The sequence below is a fragment of the Chinchilla lanigera genome, unplaced genomic scaffold (genome assembly GCF_000276665.1).
Source record: "Chinchilla lanigera isolate Chin_1 unplaced genomic scaffold, ChiLan1.0 scaffold00090, whole genome shotgun sequence".
In the NCBI taxonomy this organism is placed as follows: domain Eukaryota; kingdom Metazoa; phylum Chordata; class Mammalia; order Rodentia; family Chinchillidae; genus Chinchilla; species Chinchilla lanigera.
Genome location: NW_004955491.1, coordinates 4,654,015 through 4,662,506, shown reverse-complemented (window position 1 = coordinate 4,662,506; position 8,492 = coordinate 4,654,015).

The following is an 8,492-nucleotide window of genomic DNA, read 5'->3' as shown; positions in this document are numbered from 1 at the left end:
GAACCTGCTGGCCCAATTCTCAGTTCAGAGCGCTTCCTACAAAACTCCAGTCTATGACAAAGGATGACCCCACCAACTTCCTCTTCTTAGTAATATAGGCAGAGAGTGATGGAGAATGAGCCCTCCAAGAAAGAGTCAGCAGGGGATTTAGAAATCCTGAAAAGCATGAAGATACTTCCAAGACCAGGAAATGCCATGAGCTTGGGAGAAGCTATATCATCTGGCTGGCAACAGCAAGGATTCAGAAGGCTGACAGGTGGGTTTCCTCTCCTGCTCCAGTTGGAAGTCCTAGGACAGCTCAGTTCCTCCCTGTGCCTCAGTTGTATGACCTGTAGAATAGGGATAATAATAGTGCATACTTGGCAGGTTGCTGTGGAGACTAAAGGAGGTAAGCCAGGAGAAACGTTTACAACAAGAGTAACGTGTAGTAAGTTGTACATAGTATTTGCTGAGCCAATAAAAAGCTTCCAAGGAAATCAGCTAACATTTGCAGCACACAGGAGAAACAGTAAACATTAGAGTTCAGCCTGTAAAAGCCCCATGCACGAAATTATTAGAATGAATCAGAATATTTTCCACAAAAAGGGAAATACAGAGTTGAGAGGCAAAAGACCATCAATAGTGACCACATATAACTTTAAATGAATCAAATAGATATTTGGGAAATTAAAAAACATAATTGATATGTTCCTTTTTATTTACTTTTTATTGAAGTGTAACTTACACCAGAAATGTGCATAAATCTTGATGTACAGGTGAATATGAATTTTCATGTATGAACTCACATGTATCCATCACCTAAATGAAGACACAGAAAATTTCTGCTACCGCAGAGGTGCCTTGAACTCCTTCCCAACGATTTCATCTACTCCAAAGACAACACTACTCCCTCACCATGTGTTACGCAGCTTGTTCGTGACCCTCACATACATGGGATCCTACAGGAGTCCTTCCCTGAACTTAGCTTCTTTCATCCATTGTTACACCGACAGATCCCTGCACATCTGTCCATTACGGCAGTAACCTTGCATTTTTAATTCCCGCTCCCTTTCCCGTGGCATGACGGGTTTCTCACTCCTTCTGTGGACAGATGTTTGCGCCATCTCCAGTGTGGGGATATTGGGGAAAATGCTGCCAGGAACATCCACAGTCATTCCAGTGAGAGGCAAAACTGGCCATGTCTCTCCTTCCCTGTTGGGACAGTGGAGCCCCTTCTAGAGACCACTTTCAGAATGTTCCAGCCTTTTCACAAGCATCTGACAGAGTATACCTCCCCAAGACTTAGTGACAGACAGCAAGAAGTGCTCAGGACTAGGGCTGCTCCTTGAGCAGGCCCTGCTCCTGCTGCCTGTGAACGGCCCCACCCCATTCTTCTGCGTATCCCTCCACTGTGCCTCTGCAATTCATGTTCTATCCCCCTCCTCCCGAGAGGGTCATTGGCAATATGTGTTTTGTGGTGTCTATGCAGTTTCCCCAGCTGCCTTCCCTCATGTAGAATTATAGAACCCCAGAGACCTCTTTACATCCAAAAGGGTCTCAGTCCCCCTTCCAGGTCACTGATGCTTGTGTCTGTACAACTCTCTAAGACACTCGCCGGTTTCCTCTGGATTTCATTCCATTTTCCCAAAGCCTTGATCACGATTCTTTTTAACACTGCTCTCAGCTTCCTATGGCGGCCAGGCTTGCACGAAGAATGAGCACCCTCTGATTCAGCAGAGCAAAATGCTGGCGCCTCCTCACCACACGGCCTCTATCCAGTGAGCGACTGACCACAGCCCAGCTGTAGCTCTTCCACACCCTCAGCCCCCTTCCAGTACCCCCACACGACGGCTGGTATCTAGGGAGCTAGAATTTTAGTATATGAATTTACTGAATCTAAAATTTACCTCCAGAATTACTTAACTTTTTAAACATACAAAAAGAAGTTATGATAAGTGCTTCAGTATCTCTCCGCTAATCCTCCTGGGTCAGATTCTATTAATTCATTTTTCATAACCACAGGTGGACGTGGCAGGTCAGATAGGAAGATAGGAGGATTAAGGCCTCATTGGCCTCCTCTGCGAGCACTAAGGAGCGAGGTAACATGCTACACGCTAAAGAAAAGGAGCAGCAGCTGCGATCCTGTTGTCTGCCCAGCCAAGTACCGTGGATGGTGACAGGCAGATGCATCCTGGGTAATTCATTGTTTGTACCCGTGTCTGAGTGAATAAAGCCAGGATATGCCAGTCCTTCGGGGCTCTTTGTCAAAGGGAGACAGGAGCTCCCTGCCGTCCACATTTTAACCTAATTCTGTGTCCTTTGCTTTTCATCTTCATCACCCCTGGGTCAGGTACCAGCTCATAGGTTGGCCCCCTACAGGTGAGGTTTTTCCTGCTTCCTCAATGCTTTGTCATTTTTACCCATCAAATCTTATAAATTTTACTTTTTTGGGGTGCTGGACGTTTTGTATTGCCTATAAATAATCTTGAGGTTTACTCTGGAATCAAATCTACCTCCTGGTTAATATAGTAAGACACTTCTGTGAACTCTATGCAATGTTCTGTGAATCATAAAGTTGTCCAGCCTGGCTGGTAGGAACAAACAGGATTTCCAGTACAAACATCAGGCATTGTTAGCACTAATCTTTCCAGATAGTTCTTTCCTGGCCACTGACATACACATGTTCATTGATCCAGCCAAGTGCTTGCATGTGGTTTTCTGTAAAGCTCCAGAGCTTTCGACCTCTGGAAAGCTCTCTTCCTTGCAGAATTCGCTCCTGCAGCTCTAGCTGTCTTTGTCCCCTGGCCTAAGAGCTCCACCTCAGTTCCTGGAGTCCTCAGGACTCTGCCCAGGGTTGGTCTCTCTATGCTATGTCTACAAACTTTAGCACGCCAGGAAGCTGGAGCATTAATAGGACTCCAACTGTTTGCTTTCCATTGCTCAGAGGTTGCTGTTTTCCATCATGTGAGGCCCAACACCTTGAAAACCATTGTGTCATATATTTTACCATTTTGAGGGGGTTGTTTAGGTAAAAGATCAAGGGAAGCTTTAATGAAGATCAACATTGGTCATGGCAGATGTCTACCCTCTTTTTTAAATGTATGTGACACCAGGCATGGTGGCGCACGCCTGTAATCCCAGCACTCCAGAGGCTGAGTCAGGAGGGTCACTGAGAGTTCAAGACCAGCCTGGGCTACAAAGTGAGCTCAAGGCCAGCCTGAACTGCAGAGCGAGACCCTGTCTCAAAAAAAAAGCACCAAAACTAAATAAGTAAATAAATAAATAAATGTATGTGTTATCCCCACTTGGAAGTCCTACCAACTTCTCAGACTCAACATAAGCAACACTAAGTGCTCTGCCTCCCTTCCCCCATCATTTCCTACTTCTGGCGTCTGCCTCAGTGGATGAAACAAACCACCCAATTTCTCAGTCAGTCTGAGTGTCCTTTCAGATTTCCCTTTCCCTTGTTCCACAAATGTAATTAACTAATCGGCTTCATTCTTTTGTTTTTATCAGTTCTAACTCATCTGTCTTCCTAATCTTCCCATTTTTCTCCATGTCAGCACTCACAGCCCTTAGATCCTTATCTCTCGTGGGGCAGGTTGTACTGGCTAGTACGGATTCAGGTTAGGGGTGGGCCAGAGAGGAATTGGAACGATACTGAAGATCCTTCAAGCAAAGCAGCAGCCATTATTCTCTGAAAGTTGCACTGAGTACAGTGACAGACAGACACAAATACCAATGGATCCCATTATGTACTCCACTCCTTAGTCTGTGTCCAGCTTTCCCCCCCCCCAGCGGCCAGCCTTCTCCAGCAGCAGGAGCCCCCGTGCTTCCATCCGAGGTGTGGCTGAGGACATGCAGAGCAGCACACGAGCAAAAGTGGCAACTTCCTGCCAAGTTTGTTACCGGTCCTTTCACGGTCCCACTCCAGAAGCAGGATGTACGGGGCTTCCCGGGTTCTCACGCAGTCTCAACTAGTCCGCCCTCCAGCGCTTTATGAAGCCTGGTTCGTGACTGTTCTTTGGTCTTACAACTCCCCCTTCTGGACTATTATTTGTCTTGGTTTATCCCACAATTCTGCGAGGTTTTGTTCCTGTAATAATTCTTTCATTCAATAATGCTCATTCTATTTCCCTAGTTAAACACTGAGTATATTTTTTAACTTTTTATTCAAGTTTGAAACAGATAAAATACACACATCATAAATGTCCACCTTTAGGCAAAATTGAAAAATCACCTACAAACAATCCAGATGGAGACACGGAACGTCATTCAGGGGGAGATGGAAATGAGATGGGAAACACAGGGTAGGGAGTAGCTGTGCGTATGCATTCGCACACGGCCTTGATTTTGGGGTCATTTCCAAAAAAAAGAAAGCAACAAATGTGAAGAAATAAGCCTAAAAGGAAACCTAAAAGCAAGAAACTAGTAGTACATTACATCGATGAGGTGACCACAAAGGACAAAAACCTGAGCTGGTGTACAGCCGAAGGAACAGAAGAGAAAGGCTGGATTTGCTCAGTGAGGCCTCTCGGTTTAAGTTCCAAAGCATGTGTATCGGCGTCTGGGCAAGGAGGGTTCTCTCTGTGGCAAGCAAGAAATGCAAGTATGGAAAGAACTGTGGTATTAACCTGCAACTGTTAGTAGTGACGTGAACACACACACACACACACACACACACACACACACACACACACTTCCCTAACTGTTCTCAAAGGTACAGAAGCAACTCAGCTGGAATGAACATTCCCAGTTCCCATATCTTAGCTACTAAATATCACCAGAAGGAACCGGGAACTCTTGGAGAAATGGCTGGTTCCAGCGCTGGGCAGGGAACCTGGAGGTGAGCAGTGGGACACCGCGTACCAGGGAGTAGGAATGTGCGGCCCCTGACGGAGATAACAGGATGCAGAGCCGGCTGGAGAGACTCGGCCGTTAGCTGAACGGGGGATAACCTGAGCTTCAAAACAAATAAAGTTAGGAAAGTGTTAAAGCTCATTATAGAGTCCATGAATTCATCTTAATAAGTTTATTTTTGAAGGTGAAGAGAGGAGGAAAACTTCCTGTACAAAAGAAATCAACTAGCCGGGTATGGTAGTGCACACCTGTAATCTGAGTACTTGGGAGGCTGAGGCAGGAAGGTTGCTCTGAGCTCTAGGCCAGCCTGGGCTACATAGAGAGTTCAAGACCAGCCTGACCTACATAGTGAGCCCCTGTCTAAAAAAAAAAAATTTTAAGTCAACTAAGAAATGTAAATAGAATAAATATAACATTGCCATTTTATTATCATTACTATCATGATTGATGTGGATAAGAATCACTAATTGGTGCTAAATTAGGTAAAAATTGTTGAGGAACACAATATGGAAAAATATGTCAAATGTCACCTTAACTGAATAACCAAATTCAATGATTTCAACAGGAGAACAAACAGACATCCTTGCCTCCTGCTGTGTTGTACTGAAGACCCAGTGTCACCTCTGGAAAGATTTTGCCACAATTTAGAAATTTACCTAGTGAGGAAGCAATTTGAGTTTTAGCCTTTTTTAAAAAAAACTTTGTGTACATTTTCTCCCAGCCAGCTGTTGTAAAGTTGAATCAGTGACAATCTGCAAAATAACTAGCTTTCAGTTGTCAAAAATGTCAATTGTGTGAAAGAAAACAAAAATCTAGAGAAATAGTCTAGACTGAAGAGATCTAAACACACATGACAGCCATGTATAAGACATGAGTCTTGATTGCCTCCTGCACTGGGAATAGAAGACTCCCCATGACATTATTGGGATAACTGAGAAATAAATGCTATGGATTGTATAATGGATGATGATATCATTAACTTCCTGAGTATTTTATGGCTATATAGAAGAAAAACTTTGTTCTTAAAAGATAGGTATGTGTTGAAAAATTTAGAGCCACTAGGATGAATCTTACTAACTTTATAATGATTCAGAAAACACACACACATGCATACATGCACACGTATGGTTGTGTGTGTAGACAGATAGATAAAGATAAAACAAATAAATTAAAATGTTAATAAATGGTGATCTGATAGCGTATAAGGATTTTCATTATATTATTTCTAAAACTTTTCTGTAGATTTTGGAGATTTTTCAAAAAAAAGGAAAATTGCTGCACACCTTCATCCCAGCATGCTGGAGGCTGAAGCAGGAACATCACAAATTGGAGGTCAGCCTGGGCTACACAGTGAGTTTAAGGCCAGCCTAAATTACACCATGAGACCCTGTCTCAAAACAAACAAACAAAAGAAAGTTAGGAAGATTATTTTTTTTAAATTCATCTAAAAACAGAAGAAAAAGCCAGGCATTGTAGCACACGCTTGTAATCCCTGCACTCGGGAGGCTGAGGCAAGAGGATCATTGTGAGTTTGAGACCATCCTGGGCTGCAAAGTGAGTTCTAAACCAGCCTGAACTGCATAGCGAGACCCTGTCTCAAAAAGACAATCAATCAATCAATCAATCAATAAATAAATAAATAAATACAGGACAGCATCTCCCAGCATCACAAAAATAATTCTTGGGTCTCCTCCCAGCAATAACTTCCTCTCCAGTGCCAAAAGTACTACTATTCTAACCTGTAATACTGTTTTGTTTTGAGTTTGAGATTTATATATCTTTTCCCTACTCTTATAGCTGTGATATCTAGCCATGCTATTATATGTGAGGATGGTTTGTTTTCATTGCTGTATAGTATTCTACCACACAAATATATCATGACTTACTTCTCTAACTTACTCAGAAATGGCATGAGAATATAGCATTAGCAACAAGCAGCTTGGGGCTATTAGGAATAAGCAGCTATAAATATTCCCAGATGTGTCTTTGAGAAACACATATGCCCACTTCTGTTAAATACACATCCAGGAGTTTAATTGCTGGCTTGTAGGCATGCAATCATTCTATTTTGGGAGTTAATGACACACAACCTCCCAAAATGGTTGTGTGCCCCAACTTACCAACCATTTGGATATCATTCAGTGAAGAGCCTCGTGTGGTTTCATTTTTCTATTGTGTTATCTATCTTTTGTCTCATTGGTTTGTAGGCATTACTTTGTTATTTGAATGTTAAGTCCTTTGTTAATTATGTGCATTTTAATATCTTCTCTTTGACCTTTATCTTCCTTAATGGTGTCCTCTGGGGAACAGAATTCTTAATAATAATGGTATGGTTTACCACTTTTTTCATTTATGTTCCATGCTGTGGGGATTGTCCTTGGTAAATATTTACCTTTTCACCAGTTCCCAGAGATACTCTTTTGTGTTTTTTCCTGAAACACTTTGCTTTGATTTTTTTTTTTACAAATCTATAATACAACAGGAATTCATTTGGGTATAGTCTAAATCTTTTTTCCATATTTATTCACCTAACCCAGTATCAGTGATTTGGAAAAGCCCTTCTTTTGCTCTTTCTCTGAAGCACCAAGTTTGTCATAAATAGAGTGTCCTGTAATCTGAGTTCTCGGGTTTGGGTCAATTCCTGTGCTTTTATTCTGTTCCATTGATCTACAGTTTTACCCATGGGCTGGTACCACACCAATTATTACCATCTTAATTACTATATATAGTGTGTCCAGTAAATTCCTCCAACTTTGTTCTTTATGAGTGTGTTGCTATCTTTGGCCTTTTAAATGTCCGTAAGAGGAAATTATACCCTCTGTCCATGTCCAGCTAAGCGTTTATCAAGAATAAATGCTCACTTTTCCAAATGCTGTTTCTGAATCTATTCAGATGATTAGATGACTTTTCTCCTTTATTCTATTAATATGATGAATAGTATGGATGGATTTTCAGACGTTAAGCCCATCGGAGTTCCTGGAAAAAATATGATTGTTATGAATGTTTTATCCTTTTAGATAATGAGTTCATCTGTTCTTGTTTCGGTCAGGATACTTTTATCCAGCTCCCAAGAGTGATGGGCTTATACTTTTCTTGTCATTCTCAGGTTTTAACATCAGTGTTACATAAAATAAATGCTCACAAAATATGTTAGAAAGGGCTTTCTACTTTTTTAATTCTTGGGAAGATTGTGTATGAGTAGGATTAGCCCTTCCTCACCTATTTGAATCTGAAGTTCACTTTCTGGGAAGGTTTCCAGCTACTGAACCTATTTATGAGGTATAGAAGTATTCAATTTTCTGTGTTTCCTTGGTCAGTTATAGTAAGTTATGTTTTCCAAAGAATTCAAGAATTTCTATGGCAATTAGATCTAATTTTTTTCACCGTATTGGCATCAAGTTGTTCATAAGATTCCTATAGGGGCCATCCCTGCTGTCTTCATCAGTATTGCTTATAGGGTATTGATTCTGCTTGTTTATTTTCACTGACCAACTTTGGCTTTATTGATCCGACCTATGATCATTTGATTTTTATTTTTATCTCATTTTTCTGCACTCCTTGGGCTTAACTTGGTTATTTTTCTTATTTTTTGAAAGGCAAACCACTTATCTTATCGATTTTTTTTTGGCTTTTCTTCTTTTCAGGATTTAAAT